This window comes from Engystomops pustulosus, chromosome 5, assembly GCF_040894005.1.
Source record: "Engystomops pustulosus chromosome 5, aEngPut4.maternal, whole genome shotgun sequence".
Classification (NCBI taxonomy): Eukaryota; Metazoa; Chordata; class Amphibia; order Anura; family Leptodactylidae; genus Engystomops; species Engystomops pustulosus.
Genome location: NC_092415.1, coordinates 20890131 through 20905746, shown reverse-complemented (window position 1 = coordinate 20905746; position 15616 = coordinate 20890131). Strand labels below are relative to the sequence as shown.

The following is a 15616-nucleotide window of genomic DNA, read 5'->3' as shown; positions in this document are numbered from 1 at the left end:
ATTGTTCCCGCTTCCCAATGAATACGGACCTTATCCTAATCTAATCAGCCGCAGTGTACAAAGCACAAGATGTACCAACCGGAGGGATAAAAAATGAGAAGTTGGTCACATTCTTGGACAGAATTGAAGCAATATTTACATGCATTTGCTTTTTTACATAGTTGCCAAACAGAAACATGGCACCAAAAAATAAAGCTATTCCAGCAATGATTTTGTTTGACAGGTTGTTTGTTTGACAAGCTATATTATTCTGGAACGGTGTATTTGTCAGTGAACATGCCTTGCAGGAACGCTTGCTTATTTTCAGGTATTTTCGTTTACATAAGGCAGGAAAAAAAACTGTTTTGAAGAGTCAATATTTATGAAAAGAATCCACCTTTCGTATCTAAATAAATTCTTATTTGAAGTTATAAATGGTGAAGAGCTGACCCAAACCGCAATGTTTGAGTTCGTACTGCACATTATGGGTTTGGGTCAACAGAACATGAATACTGTTCAGTTAGAAGTCCAGGTTTGGTCTCCCCCCTGTACTATAACTCCCACAATCGGTGCTGTGCAATCACAGGTGTAATCCTTTAGATGCTGCGGGCAAAGTCACCACCATTTTCTTGAGGATTGCGGCTCCTGCCAAGATGCTTTCCAAATAGTGCGACGCACGCGGCCACTTTGCCTGCATCATGCAAAGGATAACATCCGTGGTCGGCACCAATTGCTGCTGTTACCAGTTGGTGAGCGGACCCAGGGTTCAGACTCAGGTCCAGTGGTTTGGCTAATTAAATACTAAAGGTTTAGCTCATCATTTGTTCTGAACAATAATCTGAAAATAGAGGTATGGTTCAATGGAGTACTCCTTGTACTCCGTTTTCCATCCATTGGAGTAGGCAAAACGTTTTTTTCCTGATTTTTTAAGAAAAGATTTGTCTTCAATTTATTAGAAAAAAATCCTTACTGTGGCTCTCTGTAGAGGAGTTGGATTTCATTTGCATTCTCTATTCAAAACTATCTTTTCAGTGGGCTGTATTTGATGGAGCATCAAGTTGAGCATGTGTCCTGCATCTCCATTCAATACCTATTGGAGTGCAGAGCATAACATTCCGATATCTCACACATTCTCATTCATTCTTATTGAGAGATCAACAATTGCAGGCAAGATTATCCTGACACTTGGACACAAAATCAACTTGTCATGCCATTAGTTAGGAGGAAAAAGACCTCTTCTTTTAATCGGTGAGGGTCCTAGTGCAACTCCAACTGAATAGATGAAACTTGAGCCAATACATTTAAGAGTTGTTATATGGTCATGTAAAGACAAAATGTACCATGGAATTATCAGATACTCAAGGAGAATAAACTATGTTGCCTTTAATCTCTGTATAACTCCAATATGAGTCAATAGAAGACATCACCTGAGGTTATCGCAAAGGATCTCATTGGCTTAATGAGGATGAGCAGTCACCATTAGTGAACGTATTACTCTTTAGGTGTAATGTAACTATGCTGGCTATGTCCTTACCTTGGGTAAATATTAAATGCCCCTCCACTTTCTCCAAACACTCACTCAAAAAACTTTTCTAAAATGATCCTGCTATTAGGTATACTTCACAGGACTGATAAGTTATGTAGACCATAAAATTTTGAAGATTGTACACTTGTGTTTATTTTTCTCTGTCTGGCCCGCGTTTCATCCACTGGTTATCAACCATTTTTTGCCCCTTTCATTTTTATTTATTGTTTTATTGTGGGTGGTACCTATTGTGATGTTGGCCCTAGACTCACCCGTAACCCCTTTCACCTACCTAAGAAGCCTTGCCAACCCTATTGGTTAAGGGCTTATTTTTGACAATCCCTTCAATGACTAACAGAGGGGCAGACAGAAGTTAACAGAATATTCAAGCAATGTAAGTCAGAACCAGTCAAGTCCAAGATGGTGATGTAGCACAAAAATGAATAACAAGAACAAGAGTTTGGATACACAGAATAGCAAAGCAATAAAAAACAGCAATAGGGAAAGGTATCAGGAGACTAGTAAAACCAGCAGGATGTAATTGAACTAGTCAGATATTTAAAGGAGTTTCTGGACACCGCTCCCAGCAGCCAACTGGAAATGCTGTCCATCACTCAAGCTAGCCATTTACTGGACAGAGCTGATATAGTAACCAGATGTGTTTCAATCAGTACCAATCAATGCCTTCTAAGTCGCATTCTTCAGACAAAAGATGATAATGGCATGAATGTTACAGGGGAATATAATATTAAGATATTAAGACCCTTAAAAAACACCTCTTATACATCTCTACCTACAGAAACTTGCCACATTCGTCAAGGATCCACCCATCGTCATTAAATCTGACTATAGTTTTATGCATTCTGTTCAAACTCAGTCCTTAAATGACATGTGTTTTATTGTATAAAATGTAAACTATATATACTGTATATATACATATTAAACATGTGCATGAGTAAAACAGAGATAAATTGAAAACCTTGAGAAGGTTTTTGCCGACCTCTTTGCTGTTGCTATGACAATAATTTAATAACCTTGAACATACCTTGAGAAAACGTGTATAACCAGAGCATCAAGTTATACAATTATAACCAAAAATATAGAAAGATCTTTGAGACTTCAGCAACAAAGCCAGAAAATTGGTGGTCACAGAATGGCTCCACGATTTAACATTACATGTGAATTCCAGTGTGAGCGCACAATTAGCATTCCATGCCCTCCTACTGTGCCCGGCGGCTCTTTGTCATGATAATACATATAAGCTGGCAACTGCAGCTGTGACTATTATGGAATTGGTTTCAAATGAAAGTTGCCCGTATCTATGATACTCTATGTATCTTTCATGAATACAGGGAACTACAAATCCTAGCACTATATATCCCTTTAACAAGACAGATAGGATTTTAGTATAAGGTTCAACAACCTATTCAACATTGACACTCTCTGAATTTGAAACATCGGGGAAAATACTGCAAACTAAAACAGTTAGTGCAAAGTAAGACTAGTCATATTTTGCATCAGATTTTGTAGTTTCATTCTGGCTAGAAAAATAGACATAGTTTAAGACTGTCTCGTCTAACTCTGTACCTTTTATAAGAACTAATAGTTTAAGGTTAGAAAACACATCAAAATTTGGCATAATTTTTGGCCCACAGCAGTGCAACTTATGACATGGCCTCTTTTTTTAAGCCCTTTGTTGCATTGTAAACTAGAAATTATAGCCACCAAAATTATGGGTGCTCTGGCTACTTTGAACATCCCATGAAAATGCTAATCCTGCCACGTGTCCACTAAATTTTTCCACAAAATTTGACCATCAGATAAAGGCCATTGAGTACTGAAAAGAGTAGCCTAGCACAAAGAATCAAACTGCCATTGCGAAAATTGTTCACAAAAAAATGAAAGAGCATAACAAATAATAACTTGTCCTCTGAATTCCACTGATTTCAAACCAAACGTCTGTGGGAGGTTCTGAAGGCCCAACATGATAATTTATAAGACTTAACATATTGACAGATTGGTAGCAGTTAATGTAGAGTAGACCCGAATCAGACTTGTACCAATCTTTGTAGGTTTGGATTCCCGGGACCCAACCATGAACCTCATTAGAAGTTCCGACCTGGGGCCAGGTTTGGCTCAACTTCCCCCAATGGTTAATGACCATGATCTGTGCTGGCAGTTATAATTATCAAAAAGAACTTACTGATATTGAATTGGTACCCATGTAAAGCTTGGGTTTGTACTGAAATTTGGGGATACCCTGGACCCAATTCTAAACTTCACTAGAAGTTTGGGTTTGGGGCGAGGTTTGGCTCAACTTCCCCACATGGTTAACACCAGCAATTGGTGCTGGCATCAATCGCAGGTATCAACTCTTTAAATGTTTCTGGCAAAGTGGCAGCCTAACCTGCCATAGGGACCATTTTGGGGTCACTCCCCGATTCCATTATGGGGATCAAAGAACCTCTCCAGAATGGTGGTATGTAGTGCTGTCGGCATATTCGCACTGGTAAGCACGCCGCGTTAGTAGTGTAAATGCTACCGTTGACTTTGCCAGGGACATTTAAACAGTTAACACTCAAGGTCGGTGCCAGAACTGATTGTTGGTATTACAGATTGGGGTCCGGGTTAGGTACCTAAAGCAGGATTTTAAAATTTTTACTGGTCCACTCATCATTAGTTATGGTGTCTTTAAAACAAATCTGCCAATTTCTAGATCACACATATGCTAAATATCTGGCCTTGGCCTCCATCCTAAGCACGACTTTCGTTAGAGAGAGTCTATGATCTGAATTAAATATTTTTTTTATTAATTTATTTATTCATATGAAACGTAAAAATTTGTTGTGGGTGTGGCCGGAAAGGAACGGTGCACCTTTTCTAGTCTTCCCGGAGCAGCAAGGCATGTTCAGAGTCATTAAATTATGAACTTACAGGGAGACTTTATGAAATTATTGGGAATAGAATGAAATTTGCACCAAGTACATTTTTTCAACGGCCTCTGGATGACTAGGGAATGGGCGAGGTTGCCTGAGTTATCATGTTTAATACCATAAAATGGGTGTTGAAAATAACTGAACTCTATACAAACACTCTACTTGTGTGAATGGCAAATATGGTGCCTGTCCTGGGGTGCCTTGCAAATGCCATTTTAGATCCATGACCGCCCTATAAAATAAAAATATTTTGTGACACCTACGTTTTTTCGTTTCCCTTTAAATCTCACCCGTAATGTTTCATTTCTGCAGCTCAATACATTGACTAAACCTATCTGTAACCCTACATATTCACAGTAATGAAACATATGGAAACATGACTATATTTTTTTCAATAAGCTTCAAAGCTTTTAGATCTGAAATGAATGTAGCAGTTTCTTTACATCCCAGCCTCCAGGACAGTCTTCAATACATGAAATGCCAGTGACCCAATTAACATGAACCTAATTGTCCAACATTCTCAAATTTCATATCATAGCACATTGCTGGCAGCAAGTCAGACCTGCCCCAGGTTACTGACATGGCAAGAGACAAGTGCAGAGAGATAATTCGCTGCACACTTGTAAATCATTAAAGTGAGTGTAAAAATGTATATTATTCATTTCAGACAATGGTAGGATGAAGATTGTTCACTAGAGTCTGAACCTGTCTCCTTTATAAATACTGGGCAATTGGTTCTACTAGAACCATGTAAACCATAAGCAAATGACAAATGCAAAAGAATGGTAGAACATAATGGACAATATATTGGCACAAAACAGAAATATATTCAAATTTCCCAAGCTTCAAATATTAATAACGTATCCATAAAATAAATCATCAATATCCGATTGGTAGGTTCCAACACCTATAACCACCACAGGTGATCAGCATGGTGGAAGATGGAATAAGCAGTGGACAGCTCCATTCTCTATGTAGTGGTCAGATCAGATTACTGCCAATAGGTTCTCATTCATTTGAATTGGGAGCTAAACTGCAGTATCTCAGTTCAACCACTACACAGAGAATGGAGCTGTTTGCTTTCTGTTGTATCATCAGATGCTAAGAACCAATGATATGTGGGAGTGTTGGCTGTTGGTCCGCAAACAATCAGTTGTTGATATCTATTGCTTGGGTTGTTTGACCATATTTGTAGCTTGGAAAACCCCTTTAAAGTGGCACGTAGGAACTAAATGCTCAATAGATATATTTTTAAAGAGTAGTAATGGGCTGACTGATGGTTCATGGACAGAAACTGAAATAATGATCACTAAACATTCCCTAGTTCAGAATTATAAGGAACCTCCCCAAAACTGTTGCACAAAGGCAAGGTGATCCCCTCCATCATCACTCAAATAGGATGAAAATAAATAATTAAGACAACTACCCAAACCATAATGAAGAAATATAATTGTTGTTGTGATTATTATTATAATTATATTTATATTATTATTGTTATTATTATTAGTGTTATTATTAGTGTTATTCTAATTAATAATATTGTATCATAACAAACTATTCCTATTTTTAATTAATAATAGTAATTAATACTAATGAAAATTCTATCATTATTATTGTGAGTATTATTATAAATACATTTTATTCTTATTAATAATATTGAATGATAATTACTAATTCAAATTGTATTAACATTCATTATTATCATATTATTATTGTGACTTTTATTCTAAATAAATTGTTTTAATTATAATTAATAATTCATATTTTATAAATTATTGCCTTTATTATGAATTATTATTACTATCATTAATACATGTTATTTTTTTAAATAATAGTGTATCATAATAAAGATTTCACATTTTTATTATAGGATTATATAACTGTAATTATTGTTGTTTTATTATTATTATTATTATTACTATATTATTATTATTATTATTATTATTATTATTATTATTATTATTATTATTATTATTATTACATGTTTATTGTATTATAACATTATTAATTCAGTGGATTTTTAATTTAGAAAAAAATATACTTCAAAATTTTGATTCAATTTGATCTAATTTAATAGATAGGATGTCTTCTATATTATATCTTGTGCGGCATTGATTTTGCTCCCTTATTAGAAATGTTCTAGCTCTACTTGATCTAATGTTCACATTGTTGTTTTCTGTAATTTGGAAAACTGTGCATTCATTCTATATTAGGAAGTTTACCCACTAAGGAATGACTACAGACACAACCTGAATGACTTCAATGCAACGTTTCCAAACACTCAGTGAAAGGATGTGTCAGCCATAGGGAGCTCCATACAAAGTAAACCTTTTCACCGCATTGTTCTCATACTGATCTAGAATAAGATCGGGCTACAACATAGTAAAGTATGGATATAGCCAACACTGAAATGGAATTTTTCGGACCTTTGTTGTTTTACACCCACGGAAAGAAGAGTTATAATTCTCGAGAGGATACACTGATATTGATTGGACATATCCAAGTACAGCTGACCAGTGCAAAATCCCCCAAACTACAGGAGCGTCAATGCTAATCTATAAACATAAGGAGGTTGTCTTGTTAATTCTATAATTAATTAATGACTCGCTTTCTTTAAGCTGAAAGGGGTCGGATCGCCGTTTACAAAAATGTATGTTCTAGGGATTTTGTAAAGATCGACTGATTAAAAGAACAATAACAAGAGCATATATAACGAGTCAGACAGTAAACTGAGGAATGGTAAAGTCAATGAAGGTATAAACAATAGAGAATTAGAACTCAACAATATAAAATGAAGTTTCTTTAAAAGAATTTAGAAATAAATGTTTTAGTAGGAAAAATTTCAATTTCATAGGGATCTTTGGAGGGATTTAATCCAGCTGGTGGCTTTGACAGGATAATTTGCACAACATTTTTGCAATTTTATCCAATTGTTGCACTGATCATCCCCGTTTTAATAAGTGAATGGGATGTCAATCCGATTTGTCAGACATTTTTTGTAATCTAATTCTCAAAGGGGGTATTGTAGAAAGTAGATCTTTAGGCCTGTGTATCAGATTACATGATTACAGGCGGTCCCCTACTTAAGAACACCTGACTTACAGACGACCCCTAGTTACAAACGGACCTCTGGTAATTGGTAATTTTTTTTTGTACTTTAGTCCTTGGCTACAATAAACAGCTATAACAGTAATTAAGCTTTATTGTTATTCCTGGTTCTTATGACAATCCAACATTTTTAAAATTCAATTATACAATTCCGACTTACATAAAAATTCAACTTAAGAACAAACCTACAGACCCTTTCTTGTACATAACCCAGGGACTGCCTGTACATTTTAAAGTTTTGAGCGAAAAATCCAAAATCCAAATAATTTGGTAATGGTTCCTAATTATAATAATTAGGCATCCGGTACACAAACAACGTCCATATCCAGAGACTGTCCAGCCCACAAGAACATGCAGGCATACGACCTGCCCTATCTTTTGCGGTACTGGTAGTCAGCATGCACTATGCCACACGACACCGGTAATGTGCTCAATAGAAGACATTGGTGGTCATTTACTAAGGGCCCGATTCGCGTTTTCCCCACGTGTTACCCGAATATTTCCGATTTGCGCCGATTGTACCTGAATTGCCCCGGATTGTGGCGCATCGGTGCCAGCATGCGCGCGACGGAAATCGGGGGGCGTGGCCGAACGAAAACCCGACGTATTCGGAAAAACTGCCACATTTAAGAACGGAAAATGTGTCGCTCGGGCGCGTTTACCTGCACTCAGCCAGCCTCAGGGAATTCCGGCGCGTTCAGATGCTTTTCAGCGCAGCAGCGCCACCTGGTGGACGGCGGAGGAACTACCTTATTAAATCCCGGCCGGACCCGAATCCAGCGCAGAGAATGCGTCGCTGGATCGCGAATGGACCGGGTAAGTAAATCTGCCCCAATGAGTTAATTTTTACAATTTTATGTATTTTGAGTCAAAATGTTATGCATTTCAAATCAAAATTAAGCAAAATTTACTTTGGAAATTGTTCCTAATTATAATAATTAGGCATCCAGCACACAAACAGTGTCCATAGGAAGAGACTGTCCGGCCCACTAGGACATGCAGGCATAGGACCTGCCTTATATTTTGGTAGTCCGCATTTAATGCATTGGGAATGTGCCCAATAGAAGGCTATGTGGCATTAAGTTAGTTTTTACAATTTTATCTATTTTATTATAATTATTATTATTATTGTTAGGTTTTTGAGTGTTCACCATGTGTGATATTTTTTTAACCACTATTATCTGTCATAGTAGAGTCAAAATACCTGCATACACTTATGACAGTGAGGACAGTTAAGCTGTCTCATGAAAATCAGGTGCTTAATAGTCCTTTCACTTATCTATATAGGCACAATAAAGGAGGTGATAGAGCACCAGTCTATGAACACTATTGAAATTTTTTTCCTCTCTTTTTTTAAAAATAATTATGTTATCAGAAAATAACCTATTGATCAAATGAAATATCTTGGAATTTTATAAGATTTTTTTTTTTATTATTTTTATGTCCCCATTTCAATTTTCACTCTGGTATCTAGGACTAATAATAGTCTGACACTTCCTGTTCTGTACAGATCACTTCTGCTGTCATCTCATTATCGTCACTGGCAGGATTACAATGACAGGTATCACCTATATATAGATAATACAAGATCACACCATTCACAATAGGTGATGGCCAGAGCTCACTTCCTCCTCTGCCTTTGCAATAACCTTTACACAGGTCGTACAGCAGTCCCAAAAAATCTCCCTCATAGACATTCAATAAAATCCCAAGACTCTTTTGCCTTTTGGTGACTTCCTGCTGTAAAGATTTTCACAAAATGATGTTAACAGCAGCCTAAACAAGATGGCTGCCTTTAAAATCATCTCAGAAAGATTACTTTATCCTGAAACTTTCACTTTGGCATTCTAATAGACAGATGCTAATTTTGTGGAGATTTCCATTGCATAAGTAACATTGTTTTATAATAGACAGATTTATCCAAAAAAGTTACAGAAAACACATCATCATTACATCACTAATGACAATAGATGATGTCACAGCTTATCTCCTCCTCCTCCCTGTACAATGACCTCTATATAGATAACACTGACCCATCATTACATCACTACTGACAATATATGATGTCACAGCTTATCTTCTTCCCCTCCCTGTACAATGTCCTCTATATAGATAACACTGACCCATCATTACATCACTACTGACAATAGATGATGTCACAGCTTATCTCCTCCCCTCCCTGTACAATGACCTCTATATAGATAACACTGACCTATCATTACATCACTACTGACAATAGATGATGTCACAGCTTATCTCCTCCCCCTCCCTGTACAATGACCTCTATATAGATAACACTGACCCATCATTACATCACTACTGACAATAGATGATGTCACAGCTTATCTCCTCCCCCTCCCTGTACAATGACCTCTATATAGATAACACTGACCCATCATTACATCAATGCTGACAATATATGATGTCACAGCTTATCTTCTTCCCCTCCCTGTACAATGTTCTCTATATAGATAACACTGACCCATCATTACATCACTACTGACAATAGATGATGTCACAGCTTATCTCCTCCTCCTCCCTGTACAATGACCTCTATATAGATAACACTGACCCATCATTACATCACTACTGACAATAGATGATGTCACAGCTTATCTCCTCCTCCTCCCTGTACAATGACCTCTATATAGAAAACACTGACCCATCATTACATCACTACTGACAACAGATGATGTCACAGCTTATCCCCACCCCCTCCCTGTACAATGACCTCTATACAAATAAAACTGACCCATCATTACATCCCCACTGACAATAGATGATGTCACAGGTTATCTCCTCCCCCTCCCTGACCTCTATATAGATAACAGTGACCCATCATTACATCACTGCTGACAATAGATGATGTCACAGCTTATCTCCTCCTCCCTGTACAATGACCTCTATGTAGATAACACTGTCCCATCATTACATCACTGCTGACAACAAATGATGTCACAGCTTATCCCCTCCCCCACCCTGTACAATGACCTCTATATAGATATCACTGACCCATCATTACATCACTACTGACAATAGATGATGTCACAGGTTATCTCCTCCCCCTCCCTGACCTCTATATAGATAACAGTGACCCATCATTACATCACTGCTGACAATAGATGATGTCACAGCTTATCTCCTCCTCCCTGTACAATGACCTCTATATAGATAACACTGACCCATCATTACATCACTACTGACAATAGATGATGTCACAGCTTATCTCCTCCCCCTCCCTGTACAATGACCTCTATATAGATAACACTGACCCATCATTATATCACTACTGGCAACAAATTATGTCACAGCTTATCCCCTCCCCCTCCGTCAACACTAGTATATTGCCACCAATATGAAAATACTAATGTCTCCTTTTATTAATTTAAAAAAAAAAGCGTAATGATACATTGGTTTTAATCCCTTTAGAAGTATTTATAGATTTTATGTATTTTTACTATACACATACAATATAGAGTGACGTTTTTATTATTTTATATTTCATTTATCCTGGTACAAAAACCTATAAAAATCAAAAAGTTATTTTGGGACACTGATGTTATGTTTTTACTGTGACATCCATAGCGAAATTATCTTTATGTCCAGAAGCAGACAAAGACATATTTAAATATAGCTGTCTTTGATATTAAGTCTTGGCAGCTTGTTAATATTGCAAGGCTAGTTTGGGTTGTGTTTTCTCCTCTTATTAAATACTGATTTGATAGTCTTAACCTAATTCATATAACACTTTGTCTTGAATATTTGATAACCCTAAAAAGATGAAAGTTTCAAAAGAGCCATGTTTTCATTAGCATAATCTCCTTTCATGTTAAGTATACAGTTTGGTTAAAATGACTTGCACAAAAGTAGCTTTATCTTCCTAGGTTTAACAGCCGAAAAATGTCCCTAAGAGTAAAAAATAGGTTGTTGTATGTGCACTAGTCCCACCTACAACTCAGAATTACAATTCATAGTAAGCCCTGTCCTAACTAAGGCTCATATTAAAGAAAATCTACCATTTGTTTTTATGCATTGTGTACCTTGAGAATGCTGTAGCTACACTGATGCAGAAATATATCTGGTTTAATCCCTGATCCGAGGGATTTTGCTTAAAAAATATTATAAAATTCAGGACCATGAGATAGCTAGGTGCCATACATAAATACATTACACAGAGCTTCCTGTACTGTCCAGGCAGGACTAATCAACCTGGGCTAGATGGCTTATACACAGCAGCTAGGGGGGGGTGCAGTGATTGATTACTCCTGCCTGTCAGAAACAACACAGTTATCACGTATTCATAGTTTACGTAGGGCAGGACAAAGCTGGAGCAGTGTATAATTAGGGTAAGAGGAGAAGCGCCGGTGCAGCCACAGGAGCGACAGAGCCTCATTATTATAATTTGATAATTGTATTTGAATAGTGGGGCAACCAGTAGAATAGTGGCGGGAACAGGCTGCCATCTTGAAAGTCAGCATATTACACTAGATCAAGGACAAAAACAGGCTGCCATCTTGAAAGTTAACATATTACAGTGACTAGGGCTCATTTTTCCAATGGGACGGTGGTCAAGTAGTAAATCAGAGGAGACCAATTGCCACTATGAAATTTGTAATGTCTCTAGTGATTCAAAAGTTATCAACATGGCGATTTGATTGTGGCGCTTCGGCGCCGGCTTGCATGCGACGGAAATCTGGAAGGCGTGGCTGTCGTACAATCCGGTGAAATCGGACAAACCGCGGAACCTAAAGAAAATGAGTTGCAAGATCAAGCACTCACATGCACCAAGAAGAAGCAGGTGAACTCCTGCGGACCTCAGCGCAGCAGCGACACATGCAGGAACTCGGACGCACGATCTTAGTGAATCGCGCCAGACCCGAATCCTTGTCGGACAATGCACCGCGGGATCGCGACCGGGTAAGTAAATCTGCCCCATTATCTGTGTTGTGGGCAGTTAAAGGTAAATGGTATTGTGTTTCTATTTATTTAATTCTATTTATTAATTTTCTCCCATTCTATCTTGTCCTCAAGTCTCTCTGCTTTACTCAAGTTATAGTTAAATGACTTATCTTATATAACATAATCTTTTGTTTGTTAAAACTGTACTTTTTTCTGCTCTCTTCTCATATTAACTAACATTGATATGAACCGGTAGTGGCGTGATAGACCGCATGTAGTAGAGCCAGAGGAGTTGCAAACCACAGATGCTCTTGGCTCATGACAGCACTGAGAAGAGAGCATAACGTTATGAGAAAAGGTCAGATCAGAAGATCTCTCGGGAGAAGCTACCCTGACACTGACAACCATTGATTGAACATGGTGAGATAACTCAGCCTACTGGTACATATCTGCCTGGGTAGTCCTCCTTGGCGGTAAAGATTCTTAAGATGCATAAAACCAAGTATTAATTTGTTACTCTTTCTGTATAATACGATGACTTTATATTTGGACAACATGTTCAAAGTAAATGTCCTTTCACGTATGTAACACCATGAAAAAAATATTATACTGGTTCAATAGAATTTATTTTAAAAAATTGACATTAGTAAAAATGCTATGGGTGATATGTACTTATCCTGAGATCTCAAATGTTATGTATAAGTAAAGGTGAGACATCCCAATTATTGCATATCAAGCAGGATGACAAGTCAAAGAAGATGCAAACCCAAGAGTATATGGCAGCTAGACATTGTGTGAAAGCTCCATAGACGTTATGTTTTTAAGATGTGTTCTACGAACATGAACAGAGAGGAGACAATTACAGTTGTGAATAAAAATGGTACAAAAATATGTGATTTTAAATTGGTATATTATAAAGTTAGAAGTTCAAGGTATATCTGTTCTACCTTAACTTTGCTTAGATTTGTAAAATGGAGAAGAGAGGAAGAGGTTGATGTGGTTCTGTCTCATAATTTCTTACAACTGGATTCTGGTGGTGTTATGGATCGGGTTGCATCCTTCTTAAACTGAAGAAAAATTGAATTCACACACTCAATGTTTATAAAAACATGTGATTCTCCTTTTTACTTGCACGTCATATGTTTCCTACTGTATGTGGTACCACGTACAAAACATATGATCCTCAAAATCAAATTAACAGTTGATTTAAAGGAAACCTACCACTTGTAGTGGCAGGTTTCCGATGAAAATACCGGGCACCAGCTCAGGGTGAGCTGGTGCCGGAGCTTATTTTAGTTAGTGTTTTAAACCGCGGTATCGCGGTTTAAAACACTTTTTAAACGTTATAGCCGGCGCAGGCAGGTACGCGCTCGGTGCTTACCGTGCGCGCGGCTACATAGGAAGTGAATGAGAGCCGCGTGCATGGTAAGCGCCGAGCGCGTACCTGCCTGCGCCGGCTATAACGTTTAAAAAGTGTTTTAAACCGCGATACCGCGGTTTAAAACACTAACTAAAATAAGCTCCGGCACCAGCTCACCCTGAGCTGGTGCCCGGTATTTCCATCAGAGACCTGCCACTACAAGTGGTAGGTTTCCTTTAAGAAGGAAGGAGGCAATGGATTACAAATATAAGAAGATTACCACAGTCATTGTGCCTGGATCTATGGGTAAGTGTCCCTGGTTTGTCATGATGGATTTTGATGGTAGATTTCCTTTAACCCTTCACCCCTTTGTTACTTCACTGCTCGACTGAGAGTGATTGAAGACGGCTCACAGGCTCCATAGCTGGTGAGTGTTTGCTGCCGCATTAAAAAGCCAGCGTGTGTGCACTGCCATGTTGGCTTGGATCGTAGCTTCCCATGATGTCATTGGGGTCATAGGTTGAAAATGCCAATTTTTTGCCATTGAAAATATGATCAAAAGGCTGCACAGTCCTCAAAATGGTAGCATTAGAAACATCATCAAAAGTTGCAAAAAAAAATTATACTGAACACAGCTCTATACACTGAAGTATGAAAAGGTTATTAGTGCCAGAAGATGGCAAAATGAAGATCTTTTTTTTGGCACAGGAGTTTTTCAATTTTATACATTTTATGAAAACATTATATAACCTAAATAAATTTGGTATCCCTGTGATTGCACCAACCAAAACAATAAAGCAGACATGTCATTTGGGGTTCACAGTGAAAGACGTAAAATCCAAGCTCACAATAAAAAGGCGCAAATGTGTCTTTTCACCAATTTCAGTGCATTCCGAGTTATTCCGCTTCCCAGTACAAGGCATGGAATATTAAATACCGTCACCATGAAGTGCATTTTGTTTGCAAGCTCTCACGCAGCTCTTTCATGGAAAAATAAAAAAGTTATAGATTTTTATAGGTGGGGAGTGAAAAATGGAAACGCAAAACTGAAAAAGGGCCAGGTCGTTAAGAGAAGTCTATCTTCTGCTAACCACATTTGTTGCATATGAAAGTTTGATGATGGGGAAGGGTAAAAATCCATTTAATCATAAATTTTGATCACCAGAAAATCTGTGTAATTAGCTAAAGACTAAAAAACCTGAAGACTAGATTTAAAAAGATAAATTCATTTCTTTAATTGCTCTTTTAAAATCAGAGCTTATTTTATAATTTTCTGTTCTTCGATTATTTACTTAATACTTAATTTGCTTTGTTATATTTGCCTGAATTACAATTCCACTTTTCTATCATATATGTATTTTTGGTGGTAAATAGTTGAATTTTTATTTGATCTTTTCTATAGTATTTATAGCTCCCTCCCCGCTACTATTGCTAAGTTATAAAGGCACAAAATACATCCCAGTATGTTGAATATTTATTGTCTGCAGACAGACATAACCTTCAACAATAAATCTTGAATACATTGTTGTTTTACCGACATCTAAGAATTTATTGTTTATGTTAAATATTTATCCTTCCGCTTTTTGTTTAGTTTGGTATTTTTTTTCCATAAAACTAAAAAAATACTTAAGTAGATGTTAACGGAAACATTTTACAGGTTTTTTTTAAATTAACTTAAAAAATCGCAGAATAACACAATAACTAAGCTTGTGAATAATGTATAGGCGACAATGGCTGGTGAATGAGATAAGAAACGGTAGTGACGGCTGTGACCCTTTCGATGACGGATCCATTAGTAATCTATTTGAA

At 37.2% G+C, this 15616-nt stretch overlaps 1 protein-coding gene across 6 annotated transcripts in view; it reads right to left on the bottom strand.

The window, feature by feature from the left end:
- Nucleotides 1–15616, bottom strand: part of CSMD3 (CUB and Sushi multiple domains 3) — an 804446-nt gene that overhangs the window by 761340 nt on the left and 27490 nt on the right. The gene's annotated exons all lie outside the window — the stretch shown is intronic.